This window comes from Symphalangus syndactylus, chromosome 3, assembly GCF_028878055.3.
Source record: "Symphalangus syndactylus isolate Jambi chromosome 3, NHGRI_mSymSyn1-v2.1_pri, whole genome shotgun sequence".
NCBI lineage: Eukaryota > Metazoa > Chordata > Mammalia > Primates > Hylobatidae > Symphalangus > Symphalangus syndactylus.
Genome location: NC_072425.2, coordinates 64,721,705 through 64,734,878, shown reverse-complemented (window position 1 = coordinate 64,734,878; position 13,174 = coordinate 64,721,705). Strand labels below are relative to the sequence as shown.

Genomic DNA, 13,174 nt, shown 5'->3' with positions numbered 1-13,174 from the left:
TTACACATGCCATTGTGTTACTTATTGCTTAGAAGGAAAGGACAGTTCTCAACCATTGGCCGAAGTACAAATGCTGTCTATTTCTTTATGTTTTACAACAGTTGAATGTTTTGGAGTATAGGTAGCTATATCTTGCAGTTTTTAATGGAGCTATGTATATGAATACTAAAATTTTCTCCCAAAACCACTGTGCTAGCACTTAGAATGCCTTTTTACTCCTTGTCATTTTACAATTAAAAGGAATTTTTTTTTCAGAGCCCTTAAGTAATGGAAAATAAAACTTGAGCCTATCTGTTTTACCCTTCAAGAATCTTTGTAATTTGAAAGGGCATCGGCACTCCCATGTAAATGTCAACATTTACAATTAGAACTGAACACATTGAATTATTTAATTATGCATTTGCAGTTGTGTATTTTGTTGTATCATATGCGTATCAGTACTTAGATTAAAAAAGCATTCTTAATCAAAGTATATTAAGTGTTTTTCACACATGTGTACTTAGGAAGTAGTAAGTAAATGCAGTGACTAGGATTAACTGATACCAGCCTTTGAAAGCCTGTCTAGTTATTCTGAGGTCATAATATAAACATTCCCTGCCTTCTTATTATAAATATATACCTTTAGGCAGTCCAGTGAACTAAACAAAAGCCTCTACTCACAGAAGACTGTGAAAATATTTATACTTCAGTGTACACTTTTGTGTCAATTACATTTTCTTATTCCCTCATGCAAGAGTAAGGGTGTGTTTGAAATCATCTATAATCATTCAGGGTGAGCCTGGAAATGAGTATCTGTATAGCTAGAAGCCAGGGAAAAACAAGAAAGGCTGATGATTTTTGCCTTGATTTATTATGGGATGGCATCTATAAATAGATGTTTTGGTTGGGTATCATTCTCAAATTTGAAGTTGTATTATGTCAGGTCTGGGGCTGTCCTGTAGTTCTACAAGGTGAGATAGTTTGCTTGTTTTTCTGAACGTGTTCTGTGATGCTCAGAGAAGCAGTTTTAGTTGCTTGTTCCATCGATCGTCCTCCCATAAGTGGTTCCTGGTTAAGAGGGGCTTTTTATGATTGTCTGCTGTGTGACTCTAGATGGTTTTTATCAGCCAGAGCGTGCCAGTTGCCTGCAGCTGGAGTTGAGCTTGTATGAAATAATTTATTTATGCAAGATAATGCTTCTTAACATTTAACAGGTAATGAACGTGACATAAATTTCCTTCTTGCTTTTAATTTTTCCCTTTCCTCTTCTAATGTGCAAACAGGCAGCTCTGGTACTCTAAATAATAAGTAATTTTTGGCCATCTGTCAAAAGGAAATTTCAATACAAATTTAAATTAATGGTGCCTGAAATTTTTTATAGCTCCTCTAAAAGCCTCTAATGTGCAGAAAATTCTGAATCTGCTGGTAGTAATTAGTGTTGCATGTAATGAGGATGTGGGCAATCGTATACAGCCCCAGTGGAACATTTTGATATGGTAGCAAAATTTTGATTTATACAAGGTTGTAGATGGGTTTAATTGTGAGAGACACTTTAAAATGTTTTCTTGATGTTACAGATTGTTAAACAGGGCAGATTTCAGAATAGCTTATAAACTATAAATTTAAACTTACTGTAAAGATTTAAGTAATTAAGGTACTTTACCTTTAGATGCCAAGTAAAATGAAAGAAATTCACTTGTTAACATGTTGGACCTTTTTTTTCCTTTGTCTTTCTCTTCTGGGAAGTTCTGTGGCCACCAAATCGCACGCTGTTGGCTTTATTGATCTCTTTTTCTATAGCCCCTGTAGCCAAGTTCATTCCTAAGCCTGTTATTTGCAGACCTGTATCTGAAGTTTTTCAACAAAGGTGGAGAATGTAAATATGGATCTAAAGGAGAAAGCACTATAGGAGCCCAAGAATCAATTTCCTTGATGATGAGAAACTAGACCAGTGTGTGTTGTAGGGCTGTTGAAGTCAGGAGCCGTGGCACCTGCAGCCTTCCTTGCTTGTCACTTGGCTGTCCAGTGACTCCATGTGCCCAACAGTAAGTCCCACATTTGAGGCCTGAAAATGACAAGAAACATAGACTGTGATCCACTCTCACCCTTAATGGTAGAGCAGAAAGCCCAAATTTATCTCTCCAAAAGGAATCCAATGTAGGCTAAGGGGGAGTGTTCTCACCATCTTATGTAGTATCGAGAACCATTTCTCTCATCCCTAGAAAAGGCATAAGTGACACTAAGGAAATGTTTTCTGAGGTGATGGAATCTTCCATTGCCCACCCTCTCTTATTGAGGGCTGAGGGGTAAAAGTGATGGGCTCTAAAATGGTGTCAGAGGGGACATTCCCGCGTGCTGCCAGGAGCTTCCCACTTGTTGGAGGTTCCAGTTCATTAAGAGGAGTCAGCTGCCCTGAGTCATTAGGCTCTTCATAGCACTCTCCAGTTCTTTTCTGAGTAACTGAAATGAGGGTAATGATTAAGAGCTGTGAAGGCCAAAATTGCCTAAAACTTGGTAAGAATCTGAGGTTCAGAAATTGTCTTATTTCCCACTCCGTCCCAAATGTGTACATAATTCCAATATCAGGTAGCAAAAACAGGCACCAAAATCAAGACCAGCTTAAATACAAGTAGCAAAATTCACTATCACCAAATGCTGATTAGCTCCGTGGCCTCAACCAAGTTGCTATTATTGTGCATTCTTTATTACTTTCTAAGTCCTTTTTATGTATCTGCCTGGTTCTCCCGTGTTTTATCCTGAGTGCAATAACCTTCTCAAGTCACATCTATGAAGGATTTGCCTTTTTTATCTGTAAAATATAGCAGAAGTACTTTTTCTCCTCTGTGCCTGTGCTTACCCAGTACAAACATTTTTTCCCTCTGAGTGGTGTTGTTTTTATTTTTGTTATTTCATTGGAATGTCTTCAAGCCCAGAGTGCTGGATGCATCATCCAAGAGTATGATCATTTTTAGTGACTTGTGCAGTGCCAAATTGATCTCCTAAAACTCTGTACTAATTTAAAATGCCAAATGCAGTGTTTGAATATGTTTCCACACAATCCGCCAATATGGAACTTTATAGTTTTTGTAATTTTTGTTGGCATAATGAGTATGGATGGTGCACTTTATTTTTTTAATTTACATATAATTATTTTTTAGCTAAATGCTTTTCTCTGGGTATATACACTGCTTTTTTCCTGTGCAAATTCCTTGATTTTGTTTAAAGGTTTTTATAATGATTCATTCATTATTTGTGTTTAAGGCAATGCCTTTTTATTCTGCCGCATCTATATTTTGGGGCATAGATGACTAAAACATCATACGTTGCTTTTTTCTATCCCCCATTTGTTCTGTTGACAATAAAGGTTTATCAGCGGAAAATTAGAATGAGGTTTTTATGTTCAAATGGAAGGGCATGATTCAGGCCAAGAAAGCACTTTTGCCTCATTAATTGGGTGTTACCGGTGAATGTGGGTTTTTAGCCTGAATTAACAGAATGATTACTTCATACACCCCTTTAAGTAGGAGTGTTACCGTTTGGGAGATAACTTGGTGGGATAAATTTGTATTACTCGAGACTTTAGAAGTACATATTGTAAAAAGGCAAAGGCATAAAATAATAGAAAGCTAGATTAAAAAGGGGGAAATCAATGAAATCCACAAAACACTAAAGAGTGTTTAAGCAAACAAAACAGTCATGGACTTTTGGTATCTTCTATTTTCCCCTCAGTAATCAGCAATCTGAGAAGAGAAGTTGTCTAATTAAGGGCTGTAACACTTCAGCATATCCACTGTAACCTAGGGAAAAATAAGGTGGGTCCACAGTGTCCACTGAGTCCTACTGATCTCCTCTGAGCAGCCCCCAGTGCATGTGTAGCTCATAGGTTAGATTTTGCCGGTGAAGGTAGGTGTTACGCTTACCCTTATTTCATACATGAGGAAAGGTTTAGAAGTGTGAAGACCTGTCAAAGGTCACATAGCCAGTGCCACCCTCAAAGGAAAGCTCTTTGGGTAACCCAGTTTCATTCTAAGTTATTAAAAATCTGAAACATACTACAAAGTACAAAGAACCCCTCATACACCCAGCAACTAGGTACAAGAGCTATCAATATGTAGCCATATTTCTATCTATACTTTTTCTTTGCTGAAGTATTTGTATGCTCATTTTGCTCCTGTATACTTTAGTATGCAAAATGAACACATTATCTAAATAGTGGGCTCTTGTTTTTAGATAACCATAATGCCTTTAATCACTTAGTAAAATAATTCTTTGGTATCTTCTAATACCCAGCTTATAATCAAACTTCTTTGATTATTTCAAATAATTGGTTTACTTGAAATGAGATTCGAATAGGATTCATTTTATTTTGTTGTGATCTCTGTTAGGTCTCTTTAAATCTTTCTTATTAAAAAAATTTTTGTTTTTTGCCACTCCCTAACTCATAATTTCCTTCTCAGACTAATCTTCGATTTGTCCTCTTACACATTTCCACAAAGCAGATTAAGACTCTTCCCCTCAAGAAGCTAAAAATTTAGGGGAAGAGAACTTTACTTAGTTAGGGCATGGGGAATCAGGGATACCACCTAATAAGGAAATAGAAGTACTTAATATATTTTTAAAATCATATTTTAAAATATGTTTTAAAAAGCCTATCTTGAGCAATACTTATTTGGACAGTGGATTTGTATTTCAAATACATCATAGCCTGTGTTTCACGGTTAAAGAATAGAAATAGAACTCTACCTTTTTATGGTCAGCATACATTTCTAGATGTCTTACTCCCTTGATTATTGGTAAAATCCATTTCATTATTCATCACCAATGTATACAGACAAACCTAGATTTCATTCTCCTGTCCCATTCTCCCATCATAAGGAAAAGGCTTTTCCTGGTGTAATTCACCATGAAGTATTCTTGACACCACAAGGAAGCACACTGAAACATTTAGAATATGAGCCATTCTGTAGGAAGGCTATGCCAGGTTCTGCAACAATCCTCTCTACCACTAGGTAAGCTGAGTATCAATGGACAAGTCACTTAACCTCCATGGATCTCAAGGCTGTAACTCAAGGCATTCTTCCAAGTATTTGGAATGTAGCTATTTTCTTATGTGTTATTTAGTCCTGTCCTAGAAACAAATTTTGGAATAAAAATCTTACACCATAGGTTACGTTTCAGCAATAAAGTTGGCCATACCATTAGCCAAGTAAACATAGTGGTTAGAAGTGAGGAAATCATTTGAGGGGTTGGGTGGCAGGGTGATAAAGTATGCCTTTCAAGCATTTAATGTTATAACTCTTTCAATTTCCCAAAATAAGATGGTAATTTGAAATTAAGTGTTTTAGCATTGCTATTGCTTTTTAATTGTTTACAATACTTTTAGGTATTTATTTCTACCATGTATTTTACTATTTACAGTTATCAAGGAACAGTTAAGGAGTTGTGTTCTATGAATCTATGATGCAGTAATTTGTTCAGTATTAATTGATACCTGCCTCTAGGCATGTAAACTGTGTGAAATGTAACAGGTGTCCTAATTCTAGAAAAATGTGTGGTAATTGTTTGTTTGTCAAACAGATGAATAAGTATCTTTAGGGCATAGCTGGTCCTCAGGTGGTGAGCATAAATGGATTAATGATGTGACTCTGGGAGACACGCTTGTTTTGCAGCACCCTCCTCCGCCGATTGCTGAAGCAGAACAAATATTAATTAACAGGGGCGGGCTGGTTGGCAGGTTGGCTTTCTCCAGCTGATTTGGCAAAATGGTTTAATCCTTTCCCTCCATAAACCAACCCTTTTAGTTATTAGACAGACATTTTCATACTGATGTTTAGTTAATTTCTAATTTTCTTAATTAGGATGCATTTCATCTCTTGCAAACATATTATAATGTTTATAGTTAACATTTTTAAAAATTTAGAGGGGCCTAAGATTTAAGTGTTAAAAGTTGACACTTTAACATTTGTTTCTCAAAATGTAGATAATTCTTCCAATGGAATTATTCCAAAGAATCGTTCACCATCTTTTTTTGTATTCTTACAGTAACACTAACCCCACTCTGGAAAAATTATAAAATCACTCATGGAGTAGTTTAATACTCTTGTTCTTCTTTCTTGAATTATTTCTGCAACACTTTCCTGTGTCCAACTTACGTATTTTGTTCTGTGGTGATTTGAAGTAGCTCAGCTATCTTCTGGGTTAAAAGACTTTCTACACGTGGGACCCCACCACTTTAATAAGGGCTGTAATTTTGGACTTAGAGAGTCATATCTGATTACTACCATGGCAACTGCCTTGTGAAAGGGTTGAAGAGAATTCAGGCTTCATGAAAGAGTAATAGAAAGGAAGTTTGCTGAGGGGCTGAGTAGTACTTTCTGAAAGAGTTTTTGATGCTTTTAAATAAGGTGGCTGTTAAATGAAGATAATACAGTTATTTCAAAACTCAGTAATGCTGCTTAGACTTGGCAAATCAAAACTTGAAATGTTAGTGTTGAATACTTAGTTATTTTTCTTTGAATCTAAATATTGAATAAAATGAGTCACATTGCTTTATCAGATTATTCATTATTTAGAACCAATCCAATTATTTTTGTATGTAATAAATTTTACTGCTTTAAAAACATTTTAAGCTGAGAGTACTAATATTGTAACTTAAGAAATTCCCGCTCATTTGTGATAGTTGCAATTGGTGGTTAAGTACCCTCCTCCTCCCAACCCCTGGGTTCAGTTTTGCCTCTAGTTTTCCTTCACTAGAAACTGGAGAACAGCACACACATACATGTAATCCGCTCACGTGCAGTCCACCTTTCTTCCCTCATACTGTTTAATATTCCATCGCCTCTGCAACCACTAAATGTTCATGAAAAGCTTACACTTTCCCTCCCCTTTTACAGAAATGCAGGCAGTGAGGTGGAAGTTAAAATGTCTGAAGTATTCTTGTTTTAAGTGAACTTTCTAAGATACGGTGATAAGGGTGAGCATGAGGAATTCTTTTTCATGGAAATGGACTCATTATTTAATTGTATCATATCCTGAAGGATTCTTGAATCTTCTTTTTTAAATTGCTATTTTTCAAGTTGCTGACTTCAAATTTGAGAAGAGAAGAGGGCTGGGGGAGGGGAGGTAAATAAGTTAGTGATGCCACCCAGTGAGAGAAGCCAGTAGACTTATATAATAAGATCTCCTTGTTATTTATTGCTCCTTATGGTCATTTTAATTATTCTGGAGAATTTTGAGAATTCTATTCACTTATCTTTTTTTAAACTTCTGTTTTCGTGAGCGACATTTGGCCTTTTGAACAACAAAATAAAATTGGACATGCTAATGTTTTGAGCCAACTAAAGGAGGAAAATAAAAATGTCACCATGGTAACAAAGCTGCTTTCTAGATGGTTTCCTAAGATATGCCTGAACTAGAAGCAGATGTCTGATTTGAGAATCTTGCCTCCTTCAATGTAAACAAATAACTTCTGGGCAGGTGTTGGAAATAATATGGAAATCCTATTAAGGGGCCCCGGGTTCCTGTCAGTCAGGAAGCCCGTGCCACAAAAGGGCTGGTTGTCGCATAAAGGAGCAGAGTAAATTCTCATTAGGCTTGAGCTTTTCCCAGGAAATGATTGTCTCCGTGTGTTCTTTCTCCTGTGAATCTGAATGTAAGCTGTTGCTTCTATTGATCTATTCACTGGCTTTATTTTTCTCCTCTTCATTCCAGATCCTTCCTCGCCCCCACAAGCTTGTGTTCTCCCCCTCACCCACCCCTTCCCTTTAGATTAACACTTGATCTGTGCTACTGCTCTGAGTGTCGTGACATTTGTGATTTTAACCTCCCAACCTGGGTGGGGGTGGGGCTGGGGGTGGAGAAGGAGGGGAAAGTTAGCCTTGTTCCCTCAGCCTTTTTCACAAAGACTCTGGCTGATTGGAATTCGCACAGCTAGTGGCAACGGCAATCATGAAGACCATTCTGTGTACATTTACTTGAAGTTATATTTTTATGAATTAAGCAGAAACTAAAAGCTTGAAGAGACAGCTTTTTAGGAACTTTTAAAGACATACATAGTTGTCTGGTAAGCCTCTAAGGCTGCCCTGTGCAATATGGTGTAGCCACTAGTCACGTGAAGCTATTTAAAGTTAAAATGAAATAGAATTTTAAAATCCATTTTCCCAGTTATATTAGCCACATACCGAGTCCTTAGTAGCCACACATGGCTGTAGAAACTGCCAGAACGGCAGAGATACAGAACCTTCCCACTGCTGCAGAGAGTTCTATTGGATGATGCTGCGTCTCTGACAGACTCTGATGAGGCTTCCTGGTTCTGACGTTCCTTCTGGCTAAAAGTGACTCCTGATACTCAAAAGCAAGGTTCCCCTGCTTTCATAGAAAACAAGGCATGTATGTATTCGGGTTTGGGTGGTTGATATGGTTAGCTGCACTAATATAGTAGTGATCTTTAAATGGTTGTAGATTTTTTTTTTTTTTTTTGTCACGGAACTGGTTGAGCAATATAAACATGGGTCTTCCCAAAATGGACCCCTAAGAGATGCAATTTAATGTTTCTAGATAGAAAGTTGTGGCAATTTTGGGGAGGAGGGAGGAGTACTTGAAAGCTATGTGTAAGGGTGCTCTTTATAATACTCAGAAGGTTAAATGTGGATAAACACAAAACAAGGCTTCAGAAAAGCCACACTATTATTATGCAGCGTTTCTCGGACTATAGTCCCCGAGATGCACTTCATAAAGCCAATAAAGCGCGCACTGGTGGTCTCCCGTTGCCCTAGCAACGGGCCATGGGGCACAGTGTATGTGAAATGCATGAACATCTGTGAATTAATCTTTTTTAGTTTGTTCTTTTCTTGGCACTGATTGGACCACTCGGGCTTGTGCCTGTGACACTGCGTGCAGAGGGGTAATCTGGAGCAGTCCCCAGGGCCTTGCCCTAAAGTGGATAGCGGAATGGAAAGTGAAGGGAGATTTATCCCGGCAGTGCATTCAGCAGTGCAGGGATTTAGCCTGACAGCACTCTCGGCGGGATGTTATTAGCTTACTTTCTGGTGCATGGGGAAATGAATAAAAAATTTTCTAGTAAATCTGGGCATTATTGGGTTTATTGGGTTGCCCTGAAAAAATAATCTGCAGAGAAAATTGAAATAATCACTTGTGTTTGTACCACAGTTATCAGGACTTGAAAGCTGAGTTATTCCACCTCCTTGGCCCAGCCCCCGCCTCAGGGATTATAACCAGACCATATTGGACTGTCACTGCTCTGAATGAGACTCCTGAATTGGATGCGTAGGCTGGGATCTGTTTTGATGATAAAATCTGGTAGTAACCTAGTCTGACCTTATTTAAGGAAATTTTAAACTAAGCTGGTGACATTTTTGCCTTTGGGAGAATAGAGCAAACAATGAGTAAATACGTAAGCATCCAGGAACAGTACTTTGGTTAGTTAGTTACTCCTCCACCCCTGACCTCTTCTGTTCTTTCCCTCCTCCTGCCTCCCGCTGCCACTTCTTCCTTCCATTTTTTCAAATTGCCATCCTCCTTCTAGACTTCAGCATGACTGTACAGACCATGTTCAGTTCCTCCTGTCAATACCAGATGTTCACTTGTAAACTATTTTGCTCACCCTTGTCATTTTCAATTCCTGTCTCTTTTCTTCCTTTTTTCTCTTTGTGCCTCCCTTTTTTTCTCTCTCTCCATTCTTCCTTATGGGTCAACCCTCTTTCCTGGGGAGAAATGAAAGAAGAATATTACATATGAAATGTTTCATGATGGATGTAGTCTATTTGATTATTAGGGTGAAAATTTCCTTTATAACAAATGTATTAAAACAAAAGTTTCTGCTACATAATAGTCCATTTGATTTGTTTGATTGCATTAGTACTGAAAGGTATTTAGGTGGGAAGAACTCCTTGTCAATTCTGTATATGTTTTCCTTTGATTATTAAAAAGGCACAGCTATACCTCTATATGTAGCTGAGAGATTTTTCTGATTTTTTTTTGTTAGACAACTGACTAAAAATTATTTTAATGGTTCCTGACTTTGAAACCTGTTGGTATTGATAGATGAACTTGCAGTCTAAATAAAATATTTAAATCAGTAGGTATTGATTCAGCAGCTGGAGGGCAAACAGGCCTGTACTGCATTGGGGATGCACAGTAAAGATTAGATACAATCCCTTCCTTCAGATCATTTTCCTATTAAAATATGGAACTGCGATATGCTGCCTTCTGAGTAGAATAAAATATATTAATGGATCGTTCCTCTTCATTTCTTAGAGCTTCTGGTGAGTCCTGAATTCTTTAAAATGTGCATATAAAACCAGTTTATGATGATTGGAGGACTAGCTCTGAAGGCAGTCTTCCCAGGAAGCTGCCAGGGCTGATGTGCAAATACATGCAAACATGAACCTTTAGCAAACGCTGACAGTAATGCCAGTGGCAACATTCTGTCCACCCCCAATCTGGATATGGGCCTTTTACTCGAATTCAGAAAGTGTTTTGAGGAATCAGCAAAACAATTGAACTATAGAGCTAAAATATTTATCATCTGATTTTTTGGCATTTGAATACCCTCACTTGCTTTTCAGGTGGTTTCTCTGTTTTAAAAATAAGTAAATTTATTTGTTCCTTTGCTGCTCCCATTTAGCTCTGATGATGTTTTCTTCTTTCAAGAGTATTTTTAAAAATTGCCAGCTTTCTAGTTGTTACTTGAAGCCAGCTTCAGAAGTAGAACAGTTAACACGGATTGTTAGAGACCTTTAGAAGGAAGTAAAATTCTCAAATTTTGTTTCTATGTCTTGGACTATTATTTGGTTTTTGAAAGCACAATTTTTTATGCCAAGAACTAAAAATCTCTGGACACTGGTGGTAAAACGTAGAAATTCCACAATTACAAGTGGCAGTGAGTAAACTGGCTAGAGTGAGAAGTGGGAATGAGGTGGAATGAGTATGAATCTCTGCTGCTTCCTTCATCTGTGTGTTTTTGTTTTTGTTTTTTTGTTTTTTTTTTTGAGATGGAGTCTCCCTCTGTCACCTAAGCTGCAGCTGGAGTGCAGTGGCATGATCTCGGCTCGCTGCCTGGGTTCAAGCGATTCTCCTGCCTCAGCCTCCCAAGTAACTGGGATTACAGGCACGTGCCACCACTCACCTGGATAATTTTTTTTTTGGTATTTTTTAGTAAAGATGTGGTTTCACCATGTCGGCCAGGCTGGTTTCGAACTTCTGACCTCAAGTGATCCACCCACCTCAGCCTCCCAAAGTGTTGGAGGCGTGAGCCATCGCACCCCACCCCTTCATCTGTGTTTAACAGTTTCTTAAAATCTCTATCATGTTCCTATGTACTAGGCTGGTAAATAGCCATAATTCTTGAATTTTATTTTTAACTTTTCGACTCTTACTGTGTTTTAAAAGCAGTAATAGAAATAAAATCAGCACTTTAATTAGTGTTGTAGATATGTGGATCTATAAAAGTGAAAATGTTTAGGGGAAAAAAATGCTGCTTGTTTTCTTAGACACACAACATTACATGGAAACATTTGGTGATTGCAGTGGCTTCAGCATTTCAAGACTGGACTACCAAAAACTGTACCTGATACTTACCTGTTGGGCCTACCCAGGGCCAGTGAAAGAGTCCAAATGGAGGCCCTCATACCATATACTGAAGTATTTAAAAGTTATAAATCCAATAAATAAAAACACCTTCATGATAACCTGAAAGACCAGGTTGGAATTTAAAATTCTCAGGCACTTTGGAGTTCATTGCTTTAACCATGTGGGCCCTCATGTATTTTCTTGTACACACCCTAGTTCTTACTTCAAAGCTTCGTCGAACCCCCACAGCTGCGCCCAGATCTAGACACACTCAAACCAGCAGCTTGATCTAACCCTGGGAGGCCTCAGGAAGAGGACTGAGTAAACCCTGGAAGTGGGCCTGGGGTGTTAGGGCAGGGAATTTCAGGGTCCTGGGTACCCAGCTCATGGTGTAGAGGCCACAGACAAAGGCTGTGTGTGGGCATGCCCCCTTGGTCTTACAGGGTGGGGCTCAGCCAACTGAGGGCCAGGGCCCAAGTCAGGGGCCCTTCTCCTCGCCAGGCTGCTTGGTTTGTACATGATTTCATAAGCTATACACTTAAGAGGAAAGAAAGGGAACTTAGAACTGTTTTATCTTAAAATAATTCTTTGTTAAATAAATGTCAACAGTTTTAATCAAAATTCATCCAGGGAATTCTAAAATATAACATATACATACACACACACATATATATATATATATATAAAACATAAAAGGTAATCTCTTTGACACTGTGTTTTGTGGTCTGTTTACAGATGTCTGTGTTTTTATACTCCATTAAAAATCCTAAATGCGTATCCTACCTGTTGGAAGCGCTTGTGAAAAGAAGGTGGAGGGGGGGGTATCTTCTAAGCTGAGCAAGGTAAAGATAGTGTGGAGCTTCGAAGTCAGGATTTTCTACACAACCCCACCCTCGATCTGGTCCACATAGTAAAGATTGGACACTAGTGAAAATGCCAGGCAAGGGTTAGGCCTAAAAGGATTAGTCATGAAGATTCGAGATTCTTAAACTAAAGATTATCACTGGGAACTAACTCGGGTCATGATTTCTCTTTTCATCTGCCTTTGTTCCTTTTGTGCACTTCTGCAGTTGGACAGCTGGAAGTGCCGCAGAAATATTTGAAGAGCCCTGTTTAGTAGTTTACATGAAAAGTCGTTGAATAATTCACATAACAAATCATTAGACAAGCACTTGTCCATCTGACTGAATTATTCTACATGTTTGCCCAAGCAACAAAGGAGAACAGCGTTTCCTCCTACAGAGGGTATACAGTGGCGGTATTGACCCATCTAGTTATTGGGTGGGTTTCAGTCTTATGTTGACATTGTTGTTAATGAAAGCAGCCCAGACGAGCTGTGAGCAGCTGGGCTGGATAATTGTGAAGGATTCATGCTTGTTGCTGTTACCCCCAGTGTTTGCAGTGGGTTGTTTGCTTTGACTTTTGTTGAACTGTTGACAAAAGCATTAGATACAAATGGGAACAAATAAAGTGGTGAGATGCCAGGAGGGCTTGGCAGGAGTAGTGGTTTTCTTTCTGACTTAAGTGGAGGATGTCGGAACGTATCTAGATGGGAAATGGAAGGTGTATTCGGTGTGTGTGTTTAGCAGTTTACCCTTCTGATACC

At 38.3% G+C, this 13,174-nt stretch overlaps 1 protein-coding gene across 24 annotated transcripts in view; it reads left to right on the top strand.

Annotated features, from left to right (window-relative positions):
• The window catches only part of LOC129479284 (transducin-like enhancer protein 4), a 151,844-nt gene that overhangs the window by 83,538 nt on the left and 55,132 nt on the right, over positions 1–13,174 (top strand). The gene's annotated exons all lie outside the window — the stretch shown is intronic.